Source organism: Protopterus annectens, chromosome 14.part0, assembly GCF_019279795.1.
Source record: "Protopterus annectens isolate FY-2018-M chromosome 14.part0, PAN1.0, whole genome shotgun sequence".
NCBI lineage: Eukaryota > Metazoa > Chordata > Ceratodontiformes > Protopteridae > Protopterus > Protopterus annectens.
This window is the reverse complement of record NC_056748.1, coordinates 12,253,748-12,270,674: the sequence shown is the minus strand read 5'-3', so window position 1 is coordinate 12,270,674 and position 16,927 is coordinate 12,253,748.

Here is a 16,927-nt window from a genome sequence, read left to right as displayed (position 1 = left end):
TGCTTCTGCTGTCATTCCACAGGCATCCAGTATCTGTCTGCTTTGAATGATATGGTCGACAAAATATGATGCTTTGGCACAGATGACCTGCACCTGTCAGCCCTGGGATTACGGATAACATCTAAGGCTCTTGCTGCTCCTATACTGCCTGTCTTGGACAGTTTCCAATAACATATTCATCACCAGAACAGGAACATGCAAGCAAAACCTGAGGGTAATGTTACTCAATGCTTGACATCTTCATCTTTAACGCACTCAGGCAAGGCACTCCTTATAATGGACCACTTCAATATTTCTGCAGTGACTGGGACCTGCTTCTAGGCTCCGGAGAGCACCCCTGCACTGACAGGTTATACAGAGACCACACATTTCAGTCATGTAACCAGGACCGGAACACCCACGGCGGAGGTGTGTCCATATTTCACAAGGATGTACACACCTCCAGGCTGGTTACTTAGCACAATGCATCAGAGGTAATCCAAGTGCAACTAACTGTGGTCAGAACTGCTATACACATTGTAACTTGCTACAGATTCCACACCATACGCCACGGTTAATGGCCCTCATTTCTTGGTGTAATGGACAGTAGGGTTCAGACAGGAACTACTGATGTGAGACTGACACTACCTCACACTTAACTGGGATATCTACTCATGTACTGACACATTAGGCCAATGCTTTCTAGGATTCATAACCTCCAATCGGCTGGATCAACCTATACACACCACCACCAAGACCAACAATATCCTAGATATGGACATTACCTGTGACTGGTGTTCCACACCTGGTGTTATCCCCTCATTGGTCGTTTCCAAACATATGCTAATCACCCTTGTTATCCACATCCCGGCACCACACCCTTCACGGAATACACAGTACAATATTTCTACAAGGCCAACTTCAGACTTCTTATGACAGTGGTAGTAAACGTCATGACACCCGTGCAGATGGACAATATAGTTACAAACGCTGAAACATACACAACTGCACTTCATTAGCACTTACACGACTGCATGGATCATGCTATCCCAAACAGAGCCATGATGGTACCCACCAGATAACGGACGCCACTCTGGGGGTCCAGTTCCATGGACATGATGTACAACAAAAGGAGGAGGTTGTTGCAAAGTGGAGTACAATCCCATGGGTGGGGTAGCTCCCTGGTCAGCCTCAGTAGGAATCCGGGATCCCTTATCACATCCTCCAAAGCTAGCTATGTAAACATTACTGTGACACATTCCAAGGACTACCACAAAGCATTATGGAGGTATGTCAGTACTCGATGGAAGTACCCACATCTGCTCTGCTATATGACGGTTGGGCAGGAACATTACAGAACTGACTGATATTGGCAACATCCTGGCAGATAGGTTCAATGCTAACTTTACACCCCTCTCACACCCTACAGGGCCCAAATCTATACAGGAACAATGCAGAGTCTCTGTGGTCACAACTACGCAGTTCCAACCTGCACTCTCTAAGGCCTGGAACACAGACTCCATGTGACCATCCAACATCCCAGGCTGCGATTTACACAAACCTCAGAACGACATGGCTCCCCACTTGGCCACCAAATTCACTAATAACCTTATATCAGGCATTGTGGCCCATGAATGGCACACAGCAACAGTTATCCCAATCCACACAGGTGGCGCCACAATGGACCAGAGGGACTATTGCCCTATATGCCTGACTGGACTGTTCTGCAAGGCTATGAGACACATCATCATGGAAGTCATTCACAGAGACACTGGTGGTCTCCAAACCTTTGATACCACCCAGGTTGGATTTGTTAGGGCCAGACCATGGCTCCTACACATGGTGGACTCCTTTGATACAGTTACCAAGCTAGTAGATGATGGTAAGGAGGTCCACACAGCCTACCTTGTCCTCTCATTGGCTTTCAGCACTGTTCTCCATTCTGGTATTGACAACATACACATCCACCTGCACATCGACCCCTACGTCTTGAGATGTTATGCAAAGTGGCTCATGGACAGGACCCACACAGTGAGGGCAGCATACCGTAGTACTTACTGTAATTCAGTTACAATTGGTGTACCCCAGTCCTCGGTCATAGGGCCCCTCATGTTCGGTATATGCTTCCCTGAGGTACAGGCTAGCACAGAAGGACTTTCCCTGAATAGGTTTCCAGACGGCTCCAAACAAGGAGCCATGATTGATTCACCAGCTGATACAGACACCCTCCATAAGGGTGTCACTGTGATGGATACCTGGTGTCGATAACATGGCCTCAAGCTGCATGACACAAGGTGCATAGACATCCCCTTTGGATTACACCAATCACCCACTGACTATCACATAGGTGGTAGTCCCCTACATACATGAGACATTATACAGGATCTTAGTACACATGTATATAGCACCCACTCCTTTGATAACCATATTGCCAATGTGGCGTGGATATCCTTCTACATGGCCACTCTAATCTGTAATGGGTTTGTAGCTGGAACAAAGGCACCCATTGTACCTCTATACTCCTGAAGTATGAAACACGTTCAAGGGTACAACACCCCTTTTGAGGTGTAACTTACGGAACAGCAATGGCTTTAAATACCACAACATTAACACACCAAGAGGATTATTGACCTCCGAAGGATGACGTATGCAGCACAACTACAAAAACCACAACTGTACACATTTGCATACTGCATACTCAGAGGTGACTTCTGCTGAACATACAAGGCCCATGTCCACAACAATATTGATGGATATACTCCACATAAGCAAGATAAGCAAAAGCCACTGAGAGCAACATGCTCAGGGATATGTACCCAGACGCAATGATGAGTGGGACGTGCTTGAGGGATACATTCCTGAACCGGACACTCACCATGCTTTGGAACATGATTCCTATGTACATCAAGCAGGGACCCTCACTAGCACTCTTCATGAGATACCTCGATGGGTGGATGGGAGACAGACATGTACGCCAGGGATCACAGTAGTGGCTGTACTGTACACAGGTGCAGGTAACAAATGGCTCTGCTGTTCACAGGCACAGGACACTACCCTAGGGAGGTGCCGCCAGTGAAAACACTGTAGTTGGGCTTACAAATGGACTTGGCCAGACAGCATAGTACCTAACTATGAACCTGTGAAGCTATTACATGTCCTTTGTGCATGGATAATTGAGTAGCTCTTCCATTTCAATTAGCTATCATACTGTTACACTGTCCCGTGACTACAAGCCATATGTATCCTGTTATTGTGTATTGTACATGCCAATAGACATACCTTTTGTTTGCATGATATAACAGTAATGCTATGTAAAATATCTGACATATCTACCTACAATACTGTACATTACACATATTTTAAACCTTATCCCATAATGCAAAGCATACTTGCACAGCAGGACCACCTTAGGCATGTTTTTCTCGTTATATGCCCATACACATGCCTATTGTAACAGTATATCAACATATACTATCCCTTGTTATGGCACGTACTTGTTGGACAAACCCTACCACTGATGGCAGCTGGTGTGGAATTGTTGTGTTTAAAGCCCTTATGTAGCATCCCTTGTGGTGTATGAGATGTTTACCTTGTGGCCCACAGCAGGACACACAATTTCTACAAGCGTTACTATGCTCAACAAGACATCACTACATAATACCTTTTCCCACTTTATGCATTGCGTACACTTTAATTAATACAGAACAGGCACTACGTACACTAACATACTGAGTGTTCCACATACCTTGTTAGGGTTCCGAGTCTTTGTAGATATCTGTCGTACTCCTTTCCTGTTTAAATGGTTCTATGGTATGAGCATACGGTTTGAATATATGGCAAGCCATCCTTTTATACGTAGACACCTGTAACATGTGGTATCCTGCCACCAATTGGTGTTCCTGAGTAAATTATTACATGCACATCAGCTGTGCAGCTACTCCATTTGCCAATTACGCAGCAACAGTGGGGTATAACTGAATACTCCACTTGGGCATTGGCCTTTTGCCCTACCTTTGAGGGAGATGGCCTGTATGTGTTTTGTTGTGAGGAATTGCAACTGCTATTTGGAGAGACACGGATATTTTGAATTCATGTCCCCCGTGGATTGTGTGTGACGGCTAGAGTATATGGTTCTACATGTGAGTGTACCTGTCATTTCAACCGCCTGATACTGGACTATTGCAAACAAAACCTGTAACATCGCCGTCTGTTCCATTATACAACAGCTGCAATTTCACATGGCACCATTACAAGTGTGTATCTCACAAGGTATGTTAACGCTTCTGCAGATGTCATTGAGTGAGTGGATGTTTGTGATGTTATTACAGTCTGTATTGCAATTGTTTCGGGTGTGGGGGAGATGTAGGTGGGTGTACATAGCATATACAGGTTTGTGGGGACTGCATTTATACATATTCCATATGTGTGTGTGGGCTCTTTCCCTAATTGAAGACCTATCATTTAGTAGACTAAAACTATGGTTGTTGCAGGCTTATTCATTGAGCCATTGTTAATTGGTTCCTATATAGCATGCAGGTGAAGTTGATACTTCAATCCCTCCAGAAATACATCGATATGTAAGGGAATGTTACTACATGAAAGCTGTCTCGTGTATTTCTGTCACAGATATTTGCACTCATTGCAGTTGTGTTGGTGACTGAACCTCTTTGGCTTGGGTTGCCACCTTTTCAAATGGCCATAGTAGGACATTTGCAGGGCACACATTGGGGTTTAGAGGCCGACACATACCCACGGTCAGTACACAGGATAGAACGTACTTTTATCCTAAATATATCCTCATTCTTGTAGCACTTTAGCTACTTATCATGTTTCTTGTAACATTTATGTATTTTAGATACAGGAATAACTATTTAATGCAACTATCACATAATATATGGGACATAATTATGTCCTACAATCTCAGACATTTGCTCTTTTTAATATTTGTTGTCAGGACACAACTGCTCAAGGAGGGACTGTGCCTCTCAAAGTGGGACAGGTGGTAACTGTATGCCTAAGGCCAGCTATGACCACACCTACCGTAATGATCTACCTCTGAGTTAGCACTAACAGACACACGATGCAAACACACACACACACACACATTACAGTCCCACGGAAATGCACATGACACCCTCAACACACACTTACACAGACTACAGCAATCACAAACACACTTGAACACAGTACCTACCTGGACTGCAGCACCAGCAGCGATAACTAAATGTCCCTTAACATCGTGATAATATTACTCGCGGTTCTAGTGTTCCGGTACTGTGGTCTTTCGGTCTTTAAGCCTCGTGATTATGCGTGTTGGTATGTAAAACATTCGGTAGTTGGCAGTATCCTATTTATTTGTACCTCCATGATTGTGTACATGTCGTTAACCTATCTATATATTTGCAGATATAGGTGAATCCGTATATATCGACATATATCTCTCTATCACCCTTTCTATCTCTATTATATATATATATATATATATATATATATATATATATATATATATATAGAGAGAGAGAGAGAGAGAAACAGAGAGGGAGAGTGAACACACCTTTCGTTGAGTACATGGTGGTGTAAACTATTTCCTGAACTCCGCATGTTTATGTTTTAACCTGTCACAATACACACCTGCCGTTGGTACATCATGGGTAGCTTAGTGGTAGGTTATTGTGTACATGGTTGCGTGTTCTACTCCTGGCAGTGGTCGTTTTACCTTTCAGAGCAGGCACTATTAGTACAGGGGTGAATAATACTAGTTTCACCTGTTCTGGACATCATTGACCGTGATCTGCACGATATTCAGCAAAGCTTAGCCCTGTTTCGCATATATCCGTATAGTCATGTTTAAACGATGCTTACCAGCACTTGCCAACGCATAAACCCGCTAACATGTGCTAAACCTGCTCTGATGACCTGCATCCAACATCCATTATTCATGCCTTCGGGATTATGTAACGGCCCTTGCAGGACGTGGAACCGGGAACATGCACGACAGTCACTGCCTTTACCACTTGGGCATCTGGGATTTGTACACGTGTTATGGTGATTTGTATGTGGACTGTACTATGGCTGTTACTCCATACTGCAATCAAATGTGTAACTCAGTTAGTTTACATATGGATGAGACCTATTAATGGTATGTCCAAGTGATGTTTAATGGATGTGCTCCAGCATTGGGAATCTATGTCACAGTGAGCCACACACTATGTTGTACTACACCTTCACACAACCATAAGTGGAGCATGCTGGGGTGACAGATACCTGTCATGGGTACTCCCCATGCTTTGGCACTACATCCCTGATTACATTATATGGAGCCCCTCATTAACACACCAGGAAATCTATGCAGAGTGTGTGGGGAACAGTGGTTACACATATGGATCCCGCAATTGGCTCTGCTGCACTGACAGACAGTTAGTTAATCGATGTGCTGGCGACAGCAGACACTGTTTGCCTTGGCTGATGAATGACTTCTGACAATCGGGCGTGTACCTACCGATGTACCTAGGAACCTATACATACAGTATCAACATATGCTGTTAGGTTCGTGTACTGTTCAGGTGTTGACTTTCCTTGTTCCAATAGCTGTTGCGTGTGCAGTGGTTGAGGGCTGCCTATGTAGGATTCACACAGTAGGCCACCTATACATTACAATTTACAGGTGGTCATGTGTGTGTGTGCCATCCAGTTTATTGCGTGTGCAGGTGGAGAAGTGTGTCAGTCCGTAGGGGCCTATACTGTCAGTGTATGTGTTATACGTTCCCTCTTTGCCAAGGCATGGGCATACTGGGCACACCTCTGTCTGCCTACTGGGGCTGGCACAGTGTGTACATGATCTGAATCCCTCTATGCCTGTGATGGCCTTGGCAATTGCGGTGGTCTGTGAGGGCCTTCACCATTATGTCCCTGCTGCAGCTGTTTTCCACAGGATAATATTATGTAGCATGGCACATACTATGAAGATGTGGGCACATGTGCCTGGAGAGTACTGCAAGGCTCGACTCCACCAGATATGTCCAAGCAATGGAACCGTGATTTCAGCATCCCAAACACATGCTCTATGATGATTCTGGTTTGTGCATGTGCCTCATTATGGCGTTCTTGCATGGGTGTGTGTGCATTTCTGATGGGAGTCATCATCCACGGCTCCAGTGCATAGCCAGCATCTACCACAAGGTGGCCATATGGGATGACCCCCTGACAAATACCTGATACAGCTGTGAGGCATGCCAGATGTGGGAGTCATGGTAGTGGTTTATGTAGCGCCTACCATGCTCACCGGGTGATGACTTGATATGTATGTGCGTGCAGTCTATCGCACCCAGTACCTCTGGGTAGTGTGCCACATGGTGGAAGAGACGCATATTGCTGGCCAACTCTCCTGAGTTTGGGGGAAGTATATATGCTCATTGGCATGTGGTAACATGGCATCCAGGAACTGGTGGAGTACCCTGGATGCTGATGCCTGTGAGATCTCCCTTATATCTCCAGTTGGCCTTTGAAAGGTACCTGTGGCTAGTATTCTCAAGCTTACACATACCTTTGTGTCCACTGGGATGGGTTCCCCTCTGTTGTTTCTGGATCTCAGGCATGGCCAGCACAGCTCAACTATTTGCTGTAAGATGTCCCTGTCCACCCTGTAATGCTCTACTATCTCCAGATCATGTAGCACCTGGTAGGTTACCCTTGGTCTGAACACTCTTCTCCTCCACCGGGGCCTGCAGTGGTTGTCAGCATCATCCTCCATAACACCTTCAGTCTCCAACACATGGTGATGAATCACAGCTATGGCAGCTCCCAACAAGTACATTGTAAAAGTTCCCCATCTGTTTACACCGATGGTGCAGTGTTTGGGAATACACAGGTGTGCGTGAGGTGCCTTCACACTTTATACTATTGTGCTTTGAACACTGATGATGTCATAGGGTGTGTATGTACAATCAGAGCTGCAGGGTATCGTATGTGTTTTACCACAGGTACTGCTATTGTGGTGCCTTAGGTGTTGAATCACATTTAGCTGCCATGGATTACCTCTTGCCCTTCCCTTAACATTTCTTAACGTTTCCCCTCCCATTTTCTGGCATGCATCCAGCAGCCTGCTTTCTTTTGTACTTTCCAAAACCTGGCTTACCTTGCGAAATGTGTTCTATGGCCGATCTACTGCAGGTTTGCTTTGCTCTGCGGTGACAGTTCTCTTTTCTTTGCAATCTGACACCTCCCCTATCCTGTTCTGCAGGTTGCTGCTAGCAGACTTGTTAGCTGCCGCCAATTGCCTACTGTGAGTTAATAGGTGTTAATTGCTCAGTTGTACTCCAATAACCCTACTGCGGCATTTCCTTATTTTCTTCCCCTAATCTTCCTGTTTGAGCTGTGGTGTGTGATGCGTGCGTCCGCTTACCGGGTTTCAGGCACATTTTCATCCATGTACACATGCGCTTTCAGGCACCATGTGTGCTCTCAGCTAAACTATGCTATACCTACATCCCCACCCCTATCCTGCGGCTTTGCTTAGCAACGGGCAGCCCGGATTTGCATTGCTCCAATGTGCTTACAGCTATGGTGGCATACCCCACTGCTGATGTCATGTATACCTCCAAACCACTCCTCGGTGTTGTAGCGCTGCACCGTATGGTACATCCTTAGTCCGGCGGGACGTTTGCGATTCACTATTACTTGCCTCATTTGCATGGCATTGACTAGTAATTCATAGTTACCACGCCGAACACTGTCACAAACCCTTAGCAACCCTTGCAGCTTGGTTGTGGTGTACCATGCATACCATTGACTATTATGATGAAATCATGATTTGTATTACATTGTGATTTTATGACATTTGTATATATTTTCCTTGTGTTCCCGTTTGCGCACACATGCCCTGCAGTTGTACTTTGCGTTACTGTGGACATGACATTAAATGTTTTTTAGGTGTTGTGCATCTTTTCTTATGCCATTGGCTGTATATTTAGCCATTGACATATGTTAACTTTGTAATACATGAGTCTGGTCCGCTTTCATAGCTCTGATGCTCTGTTTGGCAAAATGTAAACTGTTTTTTTTTTTTGGTTTACATTTCTGTAGGCTTACGCTATGCCTGCACTACTTCAAGAATCGCTATGTACCTTCATTTGCATACTGCAGTACTGTGCATGGGGTGATTAGCATACCTGAGCCGAGGGTTGCACAGATCTGGTGTACGCTGGTAGTGCACGTGAAATTGGATCGTACCTGAATCGCTCGGCAGCTATATTTGGCATTATACCGCCTACGCTACGCCTGTGCCTGGCTCAGGCTTCATGAATCCCGGGGTGAGTTGTGCACTAAATGGGTCATGTGTCTGAGATTACTGCTTCTGCTTTGTGTGTTTTTTGTTCTTGGTTTATAGTTACGTTAACACCTCTACCACTGTTTTTTGCTGCACCTTCCAAAAAAGTACAACACACAGCAAACAAATTATGGCAATTTATTTCTCTAGCACTCCATTAAGAACTTTACTGTTTTTTTCTAAAAAGCTAAATAATTTAAGACAGAGAGTAGAACTCTTCCTTGTCTCTCAACTATTTAAACTATTTAAACTACATTTCTTTCCCTGACTAGCATGTGGAATCTCCTTAGAATACACTACCAACAGGCCCAGGTCCTGTTTTTTTTTCTCACTGCCCTTCCCTACAAATTCAATAAACAAAACAACACTACAATTACAATAGGTTTTCAGTTCTAGGACTGAAGCTGAGAGAATCGTTTGCAAGCTCTCTGAAAAATCAAAGCACATATTAAGAATTTTTCACAAACGTTAAATCCCATCTCCTTAAAAAAAGCTCATTGTAAATGTATCAGGTTAAGTGGTAATACCTCATTAAAAAAGTCTCATCATCCACAGTCTGTCAATCAAGATTAATCTTTTCCAATTTAAATCAGATTTATATCACAGATATGCACACACTAATTTTGTAAGTACATTTTACGAGCGCATCAACAAGGCTGAGCTAGAAATATGTCCATTTGAATCAGCATTCTTAACATATAAACAAATGTAAACAGATAATTAATTAATTAAATATGCTTATGTTGTCATCTTTAGCAAAATGCAAGAGTTTTGCACATTTTACCTCTTCAGTGTTGTTGGCTAATCTGCTTGAAGTGAAGAATGAATCACATTTCTTTGACCCAACACTTCCACTTTTCTGCAAAGTGCCAGTCTAGAAATAGAATTGCAGGGTTGCAAAGCTAGTGTGGTCACCATATGAGATGTCCAAAGTGGGACAGAAATTATGGCCAAAAAGTGACATCATGAGTGGGTGTGCCGAAAATGACACCAATGTGATTTTGGCCAAGAATGACTTCTTAGTGGATGGGTTGACCCACTCCCCACAACTAACCTCTTGCCAGCCTCAGGACATCAGTGCAGTACTGCAAGAATTTGGGGATATGTTTACTAGTAAGTCAGACTATAAGACAGAGGATCCCAGTGACCAATCAAACAAGCTCCTTAGAGAGTCCATACTAAGTAAACCAAGGAAACTGACAACTAAAAAAACAATTATGAACCAGGAGGCAGAGTTCCCAACGATCCTTCCAAGTATAGGCAAATCTTCAGTAAGTAACTGAACCAGAACCACCAGGTAGCCAAAGGATAAATCCAAAAACAACGTTTAATTAAAGCGCTTTTCGTTTGCTTAAATGGGCAAACTTCTTCAGAATGAATTGCATTACATCAAAATACTGGGTTTATATACTGTGATTACAAGTAATTAAGCACAATTAAGCACCACAATAGTAATCAATTAACATTTAAAAATACAGGTTTATATAACCTAATGTATAAAACTGAAAATACAAACCTTTACATAATTAGCATTATGCAGCATTATTAATTAATGAATAACCTATGCAGTAGTTAAAAACTAAGTAAAATATACCCAAACAATTTAATTCTTGCATAAATTAGCACACAACTGTAAAATATACTTGTCAAACTGTAATATCATGAACATGGAACTAAAAAATATTGTAAAAAGGCAAACCTGTCAGTAGACACAAATTACACAACTAAATGAATAATCCAAATAGAATGAAATCATTGTTATTGATAACCCAAACAAAAAATAAATTATAATAGCAACACATGATGAATACTACAAGAAAAATTTATAAAAACTACATAAGTGGTATACAACCACAAAGGTCTATCTTTTAAGACTAAAATGCTTAATAAACAGGAAATGAAACATGCTTCATTTAAACCAGGGAAATGGTATGATTCCAACCTGATCTGCCACTGAAGTTCAAGTTCTAACAATTTTAATGCAGTTGGACCCCCCCCCCCTAGTGTCACAAAGCACCTGGTCAATCCCAATAAATTTAAACTGATGAGTGGGATGATCAAGAATGTGTTTAGCATGTGCGTTGGTAACCTTTAACTTCCTAATGGCGTACTGATGCTCGTAAATATGTTCTCTGAACCTACGTTCGGTTTTCCCTACATGGTGGGCAGGGCAGTTCTGGCATTGTGCTAAATAAACCAGCATCTTTGAGTTACAAGTGAGCCTGTGCTTAAGTTTAAATTCATACTTGCTGACTGTAAACCTATTAGATTCTATTATGAATTTACAGTGATTGCAATTGTGACATTTGAACATCCCTGGACATCTAGCCGGAGGCGGTTTCATCTCAAACCATGACTTGAGGTTCCTAGCCTTCTTATATGTCACTTTCGGAGATGGTCCTAATTTCAATGACACCACAGGGTCTGCTCTAAACAGATGCCAGTTTTTCTTAACAATGAACCACAAGCTAGCACTGTCCACTGCAAAGGTAGTGATGAACCTGGGAAGATCCAACACATCAACCCTATCCTCATTTGCGTTGACAAGACTATTCAGATGGGTAATTGGTGCTATAAGATCACTACTTTTCCTCACTTGCAGTAATGGTACATAGACATTAAAACTCCTTTTCGTAGAAATTTCACCTATTAGTTCCTCAATTAAACCAATAGGGTAACCTCTACTCAAGAACATCCTTTTTAAATTAATGCATTCCTCATCATATTCATCATCCCTACTGACAATTCTAGCGGCTCTGACCAGTTGACCTTTAACAACAGCGCGTTTCTGTGTAAACGGGTGACAACTAGTGAAATGCAGCAGGGTGTTAGAGTAGGTGGGTTTCCTATGGATCCTTGATGTAAAACAGGAAGCATTCAGGTCCTTAGCCAACAAGATGTCAAGATAAGCTATCTGGTTATCACTAAAAGTCGAGGTAAACACCGGAAAGTCGGTAGTGTGATTAAGGTAATCTACAAATGCGGCAGCTTGTGCCTCATTTCCTTTGAAAAGAATAAAGATGTCATCTAGGTAACGAGTATAATACACCAAATGGTCTGAAAACAGTGGATGGTTGAATATAAATCGGTGTTCCCAGTGAGCCATAACTAAGTTTGCCACACTGGCGCCGTATGGTGAACCCATACCGACTCCAACTGTTTGTAAATAATAGTTGTCTCCAAACATGAAAAAGTTCCTAGATAATGTTAAATCAAGGAGTTCAATCACTAATGAAATGTCATTACTGCTGGCTTCTCTAAACCTTAACCTTTCACTCACCCACTCAACTGCTATATCTTGAGGGATACAAGTATATAAATCTTTAACATCCACCGTAAGAAAGTTAAAGTGGTCTTCGTAGCTTAATTCATTAATTTTAGATAAGAATGTCCACGAGTCTTTACAAATTTGTACCTCTTGTGGGATGTATTTCTGTAATATATGATCAACAACTTTTGCACAGGCATAAGTTGGTGACCCACGACTATCAATCAAGGGGCGCATAGGAGGATTTGCTACATTTTTATGTATTTTCGTTATTCCGAAGAAATACGGAATCCTCGGGTAGGAAGTAGACATGTAATTAAATAAATCCTGGTTAATCCTCCCTTCCAGGTACATCTCATCAATGTGGTCCTTGATAGTCCTATATGCTTTGTTAATCTCATTCTTGGAACTCAGTGCATAAGCTGGAGTGTCAAGTAACAACGTCATACTGTCGAAATAATCATTATTTTCAAAAATCACCACCCCCCCACCTTTATCAGGTTTACAAATATGTAAATTATTAGCACGGAGGGTATGAATACTCTCGATTTCCTCCAAATTGTTACGTGGGGTGGAATTTTTGAATTTATTAGTGTGACTCCTAATATCTACTTCACACATCTGCTCAAAAATAGACAAAAGCGGATGAAGTGGAGGATTAAAGGTGCTAGACACATGTAACTGACTAGTAGAGTCCAAATAAGCTCCCCCTCCCATCATAAGTTTAAAGTTAACCTTCCTGGTGAAGATTTTAATATCAATGATAGCCTTAACAAAATCCAAATGATGGTGGGGTACGTACGTAAGACCCTTCGCCATTAAGTCTGCCATGTCAGTAGAAATGACAGTTTTAGAAAAATTATAAACTTGAAAGTCACCCAAAGTGTTAGTGCTAATAATTGGCCCATGCTGTGCATTACCAAAACCTAAATCAACAACTTCCGACAGGGCAGGAGATACTGGAGTACTAACAATGTCAACAGGCGAAGTAAAATAATTACATGGCTGGAAGGCAGTGGGTGTTACCGGTTGGTCCTCCTTTGATTGGGACGGTTCTGCCACTGACGTTGAACTTTGGGTCTCGCTCCTAAAAAATTATCCTGAGGGTTGTTGTTGTTACAGTTGTTGCAATTATTCCTATTCTGGATCCTCTCACGCCTACGTAATTCAAAAGGAGGTACACTGTCACTACCAACCAAAACATCATTCTGGGTATCACCCAAGTTGTTGTTATTACAAGAAACACCACCGGAAACATCATTAAGTTGATTATAGTTGGTGGTGTTTGTGTGAGGTACAGAGTTACCCCCTCCAAATCTGTCCTAAGGGAGGTTTAGGGTAAGCAACCCCTTCCTTATAGGCCTTGGAAGCCCTATCAAGTTTTTTAGCCTTAACAGTTTTTAATTTTACAAGATATTCATAAATGCTGCTAAACAATCTGACATAATCAAATCTATATCTTTCAAACAACAAATCAGATTTAATAACACTATCCAACATAGTAGCTTCACGATTAAGGTCATCAATTTGTATTGCATAGTGTTTACTCATCACATTGAGTAACTCAAACCCATGTCTATCAAACATAGAGACCAGTTCCTGATGGAAAGCAGAATTTGCAATTAAACCAGTTGGATACTGGAAATGTCTTAAGCCTTTTGGCACTATTCTTCGAGCCAAACACTCATTGAAATAAGCTATTTCAAGATTTAATGTTTTGATTTTAAGTAAAATAGTGTCAAGTGATTTCAAGTTACCTGATATATCAGGCTCAATGTTGTTGCCCTGAGCAGATAGTACGAATGCCTCAGTGTTAAAAGAAGGATTAGCATCAATCCAGTTCGAAAAATTAGGGTAATTACTGGTATTGTTACTCACCAGAGGCTGCACCCTGTTGTTCCCCAGAGGTGGTGGAAACGCGTTATTCACTTCTAGCTGACAGTTCCTGTTAAAAGACATATTCCCCTCAGGTTGGCGACTTACAGAGGGGATAATACTGCTGGCATTAATATCCATTGGTGATAAATCAGGTGTGTTGACTTGCCCCAAAGGACAAGAATTGTGCATACTCAACGGAAAACCAGAGGCATTCTGCTGTAAATAATCCTCGTCGGCCGGAATTCTCCTCTGCCCTTCATGGTTGGCGTCAACCGAACCTGCTACCTCAGTGACGTTAACGTCCAAAGTGCGAGTGGAGTCTGATGGTTTTTTATTAACCAGCTGGTCTGCTTCGTGCATACTCGTGACATTCTCTGTTAAACCATAAGGAACCAGACTGTCAATAGCGGTAACGCTATTAGTTACTTTCTGAGAACCAGATAAGGTAGCACAATTAAATGTAGTAGCGCGATTGCACAGTACATTACTCTTAGACACCAAGGCAGATTGATAACCTTGTGCCTTCTCTAGCGATTCAATTCTCAATAACATAGAGTCCAGCTTACTCAATAGTAAGTCCAAGGATTTAATACTAATGTTGTGTTTTTCCGGAGACATAACAGATGGAATAGAAGGCTGAATAGCAATACCTGGTGTATTGGACTTTAGTAGCTCCGGTGTAGCGTTGGGAAACTCGCTGACTGGGTCACAAACAGACTCAGACGCCATACTAAGTAAACCAAGGAAACTGACAACTAAAAAAACACAATTATGAACCAGGAGGCAGAGTTCCCAACGATCCTTCCAAGTATAGGCAAATCTTCAGTAAGTAACTGAACCAGAACCACCAGGTAGCCAAAGGTAGCCAAAGGATAAATCCAAAAACAACATTTAATTAAAGCGCTGAAGCGCAGAGTGCCTGAAAGAGCTAGCCAAACAAACTCTGAAAGAAGAACTGAAGGACATGTTGAAACAGGGAATAATCTAGGAATTTAGCATTTTTTTCATCTCACCAGTAGTGCTGGTTCAAAAGAACAATGGCAGCACCTGTTTTGTATAGATTGTAAGAAACTGAACAGTCACACAAAGTTAGGTGTTTACCCCATGCCAGTGACAGATGAAGCCTTAGTGGAGCTCGATAGGGCTAAGTATCTGTTATTAACTTGAATAAGAGATACTAGCAGGTATCCTTGATTCCATTGGAGTCATATGCGTTTACAAACATGCCCTTTGGTATAAAGAATGTCCTGTCGACTTTCCAGTATGCGCTTGCTTATCTAGATGGCATTGCCATATATAGTCAGTCCTGGGCAGAATATGTGGCACAACAAATCATGGGAAGTGTTGGCTAGGCTGCACAAGTCTGGTGTAACTATCAAAGGTAACAAGTGCCAGGTGGTTATGACAGAAGTATGTCATCTGAGTCATAGAGTGGGTGATTGAAAGATGAGGCCAAAATCTACCAAGGTTGAAGCTATTCAGACATGGCCTATCCTTATTGTCAAGAAACAGGTATGGGCATTCTTATTTTCCAGTGTACCATGACAGCTAGTTCCCTCAGAGACCCTTCAAGGAAAAATAAACAAGATAAGATTGTGTGGACACTGTCCTGTAAGCAGGCATTGCAAATGCTCAGGAAAGCTGTCCCCTGTTCTAGCCACTCTTCAGTGTAGTCAAAAATTAATTGTACAGTTAGATGTTTCTGTCTTTGAGGCATGAGGTGCACTTAGAAAGCTTTCCAGAGAGGGTGAGGAGCAACCTATTGTGTACTTGGGCCACAGACTTCAACTCAGGGAGAAATCCTGTGCAGCCGTAAAGAAAGAGTGCCTGGGTATAGTGTGGGTTTGCAAAGGTCACTCTGGTAAATGGTTATATCAAACAAATGGACAGAATGGAAAGTTTCCTCTTAGACGGAGTTTAGCTTTGCAGTCCTATAATATAATTATCTAACATACTAATGGAGATGGTCTCTCTGGAAATGGTATGGAGTAATGTGCCAAAAGACTGCTTGTTCCAAGCTTCTGTTCTTGAGGAATGCCTCAAGAAGACTTGCTTGAGGTTCTTAAAGGGGAATAAATATGATTCTAGGAATAATATTAGGCTAAAGGATACACCAGTTAAAATACGTCACGTGTTCTTTCTCTTCTCTCTCATTCTTATTTATTTATTTACATTTGTTTACCAGGAAATTCTGACTGACGCAGGTCCTTTTTCAGTGCAGGACCGGGGAGAAAAGCTCCAACATCATGTACATGATAAATAGAGAAACAACGTTGCAGCAATAGTAAACAACATTACAGGTTGTTGGCTTTAATACAATAACAAGATATTGATTATCAACAGTATATACAGTAAATGTTGCAAGTTAAGATAGTTTCTTATTTATAATATTAGTAACAAAGTTGTCAGACAAGATTTTAAAGTATGTAAAGACAACTAGCTAATTCTGACTGTGGTTAGTAGTGGTGGTAGTATAG